Below are 5,479 nucleotides of genomic sequence, written 5' to 3' on the forward strand. Positions count from 1 at the left end.
GGTGGAACAAATTACCCATTCATATTTATTTTCAAAAGGGTATAAATTGAAATTTCGGTTTCACGCCCTCCAGGTGCTGATAGAAAAACTTTCCACACCACCAAACATATGGGTCATTCTTCAGAAATCGTCACTTTTATGTCCCTACACAATTTCTTTTTGTATTTATATATAGAAAACAAGGTCTGTTGTCATAGTAATTTTTTCTCTTTGCTAATCAGCTTTGATAGGGTTTTATTCAGAGTTAGTGTAAAACCTATTTATGCTAGTACACAATCCAGAGTTTATTACTGCACTTTTCCCACGCTTTTCAGTTTTGAAATAGGCCAACAACTGGCAACAAGTTCGCCTATTGCTTGAGCGACAATCTAATTGAATTGGAGCTCGGCTCTTTGAACCACGGCCATAACAGCCGAGGACTGCGTATATAAACTTAGTGCAAAATAGTTACGATTAGTATTTAATCCCCTTGCCATAGAAATGAATCAACGTTCGGCCATACAGTGTTTAAATAACTATCATTATGCTAAACACCAGTCATTTAAGATGAACTAAGGTCTCAAACGTTCTTCTTATACAATCTAAAAAAAAAAAAATATATAATAATAAGTAATACGGTAGTAGGCCAATATCTCAAAATCTGGCCTTGTTTTGTCGAGTGCTTAACTTACTATCTTGAAATGTGGGCATATTACCTCAAGAGTTCGACTTATAATTACAAGCTCTCGACCTGTTATCATATCTATATGCCACTGAAGGTACGTACGCATTGACATAAGTATAGCATTTGACACATATGTTCCTTTTATCATATTCCCAGTAATGCAGAAACAATACCAAGATGCGCATGCCATTTTCAGTTAATGAAGAGTTTGCAAGATTACTGACAATCTAGTGCACCTTATGTACTGATAGTATATCAGCATCTCTTTATGTTTCAAATGATGGATGACCACAACAATGAAAGTAACTTTAAATGTGATGTTAGCAAAGAATGCTTTCTGATCCTTGTTCAGATAGCTAGACAAGTTCACTTCTTTGATAATGACTAGAAACTGATCTGACTGCATCACTCACGCTCGTGATCCTTAGTTGAAAACTGAGGATTTTCATGAAATATAAAGTACACTGGCCAAAGTACTGTTTAAAGTTAAATGAATACTGCTTGAAGATTTTCCATCAAGTGTTGCATTCCCACCTTATGCATTAAAGAAGCTCATTGCCGTTTACAATGCGCATTTGATCTCCAAGTGGACTAGCATATGTCAGGAGTAATATAAGAGCTGCAACATTAAGAGATCTGATCAAATGTTTGTACAAATTTGCACAATCATCAACCCAGAATCATAACAGGATAAAACAAAGCAATGAAAATTTATTTGGCTATTCCATTCAGTTATCGTTAGACTATCTCAGATTGGAATTGACGAGAGCCTCCAGAGCAGTACTTTCAGTGGGAAATGTACATACATTTTCCATTTGCTGCATTGGTGTGCTTCCGAATCATATGAAAGTGAATGGTCATGTATTTAAATACGAAAATACACCTAGGGTCATGTCAAGAACCAGCAAATTATTGGTATTGTTCGACATCACTGGAAAGATGATACAATGAACACATCTGTTTATAAATGCCATATTGCAGGAACAAGGTATAAAGTAGTGGGGCCTTCCACTTTTCACTCAATAAATGATGTCATCTATGCTTGATCCAACTATCTTGTTTTAAACATGAAGTGGGTGTGAGACGACATCATCATTTTGGTATAGCACTTGACTAAACTGGTGACAGTTATAGCAAAGACTGCTCAATCTGGGAGAGAGTTGTCAAATTATAGGAAGCTTAAGACATTCCAAGGACAATAAGTATATTTTTATTTTCTTGGCTGTTAAAAAACGAAAATTGCAAGGTGTTGACTCTGATGTCAACTCGATTTTACAAGTACCAGACATTGATTGCACTGTTAAACGTTTTGGGCCAATAGCAAATCAATGGTACCCACTAAAACTTTCAACAGTCTTCGACTATTTATTTAAACTATTTCTAAGACTTCAGCAGCACCGAAGCGTTTCAAAAAACCATGGTTCAATGAGACATGCAAAGATGCAATCAAACAAAGAGCGAAACAGGACCCTCAAGAGGTTCAAACACGAACCTACCGGGGATAACCTGAATATGTATCGCATTGCTCGGGCAAAGGTTCGTAAAGCTATCAGACAGAGTAAGAAATCATCCTGGAGACATTATGTCTCCAAGTTGAGTTCACAAACATCTGTGAAAACTGTCTGGAATAGGATACATACAATCAAGAGAAAAGAATCCAATAATACATTTCGCCATTTGTCTGTCAGTGACACGGATGTAACGTCTCATCTTGACATTGCTAATGCATTGGCAGAACATTTCTCTCATAACTCGTCTTCTTCTTTCAGTACAGATGCTTTTACATCTGTCAGAAATAAAGCTGAAAAGCAACCTATTAACTTTTCATCTGAAAATTCTAAAGTATACAACAGGCACTTCTCTTTGGAGGAGTTGCAGAACGCTCTACGTAGAGCTCATGATACTTCAGTAGGACCAGATGAAATACATTATCAACTCTTAAAATACTTATCTGAATCATCCTTAATGGTTCTATTAAATATCTTTAACAAAATCTGGATTTATGGTGACTTTCCTTCTGATTGAAGAAAATCCATTGTCATTCCTATTCCTAAGCCTGGTAAGGATCCAACAAATCCTACCCGTTATCGCCCTATTGCTTTAAAAAGTTGCATTTATAAAACCATGGAACGAATGATTGACCATAGACTTGTCTGGTATATTGAGTCCCACAAATTGCTTACTAACGTGCAATGTGGGTTCAGGTCTAGACGTAGATTTGAAACGTTTTGTAGGGATGCTTTCATCCATAACCAGCATTTGGTATCGGTCTTCTTTTTACCTCGAGAAAGCTTATGATACCACGTGGAATATGGGAGTTTGAAAGACCTCCATGGCATGGGCCTAAGAGGCCGTATGCCTGACTTTATCTCATATTTCTTACAGAATAGGTCTTTCGAGGTACGAGTGGGATCTACGTTATCCGATTCGAACTCCCAAAAGATGGGTGTGCCTCAAGGTAGCATCTTGTCAGAAACTTTATTTTCCGTGAAAATTAACAGCATCACCCAGTGTTTAAATTTGGCGTTGATAGTTCTTTATATGTCGACGATTTTCAGATTTCATACAGGTCGTCCAGTATGAGTATCATTGAACATCAGTTGCAGCACTTTGTTTGAATAAACTTCAACAATGGGCAACTGACAATGGATTTCGATTCTCAAAGTAAAAAACCGTCTGTGTGCATATCTACCAGAAAAGAGGTCACCATTTACATCCTCAGATATTTCTGGACAAAAATCCGGTTCCAGTTGTGGAGGAGACCAAATATCTGGGGATTATTTTTGACAGGAGGCTATCTTTTGTTCCTCATATACAGTATGCTAAAAAGAAGGGCTTAAAGGCCCTCAATATCTTAAATGTTATTGGCAAGACTGAATGGGGAGCAGATCGAGAGGTTATGCTCCGACTTTATAGATCTTTAGTTAGGTTTAAACTTGATTGTGGGTGCATAGTGTATGGGTCAGCACGTAAATCGTACTTTCAACTGCTAGATCCTATTCACGACCAGAGACTTAGACTTTGTCTTGGTGCTTTCAAAACATCTCCTGTCGATGCACACGAACCTAGTTTGGGTGCTAGACGTGCACAGCTTTCTCTGTAGTATGCTACAAAGATTAAATCAATGCCAAAACATCCTACACATAATGCGTTGTTTGATAACAAATATTTGAAGTTATTTGATGCGAAACCGAATTCGATTCGAACATTTGGTCTTCGCATTAAGCAGATTTTATCAGTTTCCAGCACTGATTTAACAGACATTTTGGAAACGCCTTCATATTTAATTTTTCCACCCTCAAACCACCAAGCATTGTATTCGATCTTGTGCATCTAAAGAAAGATCGCACAGATGCAGTTATTTATAAACAACATTTCATGGAAATCCAAGAGAGGTACTGTGATTACATTCCTGTTTACACAGACGGATCACGGGATGGGAATTCTGTGGCTTCTGCTACAGTTTTTCCATCAGACGCAATAATTTCCACGAGATTGGCCGATTCAGCATCAATCTTTACTGCTGAAATTTGGGCAATCATTAAAGTCCTGGAACAGATTAAGGATTCATGTGCATCTAAATATATTATTTTTTAAAGACTCGCTTTCGTGTCTCCAAGCTCTACAGTACATGAAATTGGAGCATCCCTTGGTAGGGATGCTGATACGAAAGTGTGTCTTTTTATCAATTGCCAATAAGGATGTTATATTTTGTTGGGTACCCAGCCATGTTGGCATTAACTTATGGGTAACGATAAGGCAGATGTTGCTGTCAACTCTGCTTTGAACTTGCCCAGTGTCCATGTTGGTGTCCCCTACAGTGATTTTAAATTTGATATTAACCATAAAGAGAATACAAGTGACTGCAAACCTAATTTGTTATCCCTATCCAGTAATTCGGTGAATCTAAGATAGGTTTTGAAGCCCTAATTTCAAAGTGCTGTAAAAAAGAATTCCCCAAGCCCCAGACATGGGGATCTTTTTTTCTGGAACACGATGGGGTGTACTAATTCACAAAAATGTTGAATTAATTTTCCTGTATTTTTTTACCATAATATGTTCATTTTGAAGTTATACAACCAGACTAGTCTGCCCATGTTCACGGGTTTTATAAACGTGCTGCCACGTCACTTCCAGAAAATTACCGACGTCTGTCCAAGTGGTCCGGAATGCGGAATCTGTCACAATTCGGGCGATTCCGTTATTACGAAGTGCTTCAAAACCACCGAGTAAATATTTACTCGAATGGCAATGCGCTGAAGCCGAAAAGTAATATTTGACCTTTTTTTTTCTTCGAATGTATGAGGTTTGATTTTATCGGGCTATGTATCCCAAGTAGGTGGCAGATATGAATTGGTAAAGACTTTGTTAGAAAAAAATTGAAACATAAAATCAGTGGAACTCCGATTTTCACGGGGGAGATTACGGGCCTGTCGAGTACTCGAGGGTCAAACTCAACCCGAATCCGAGTACACGACACTTGAACTAGATGATGATGACATTAAGGAATAAAGTAAAATAGCATTATGCATCTAAATTCCAGCGATGAACATGCATGCCAAATCATGCCATTGTATTGCATTTAGAAACCGGTTGATACGTTCAATGTTGTGACGGACGGACGGACGGACGGACGGTTTAAAACGAGAAACTAGCGCATGATCATATAATTATTGTGTAACTTATATCGTTGATTACAAACTACTGCTGAAATTATTGTCCTACATTGTCCATTGTATTATAGCTGATTATTGTATTCCACCTTGTACGGGTACTCGAGTCCTCTGAGTGGACTCAAGTCTTGCTAGACTCGAC

The sequence above is a fragment of the Gigantopelta aegis genome, chromosome 3 (genome assembly GCF_016097555.1).
Source record: "Gigantopelta aegis isolate Gae_Host chromosome 3, Gae_host_genome, whole genome shotgun sequence".
Taxonomy (NCBI): domain Eukaryota; kingdom Metazoa; phylum Mollusca; class Gastropoda; order Neomphalida; family Peltospiridae; genus Gigantopelta; species Gigantopelta aegis.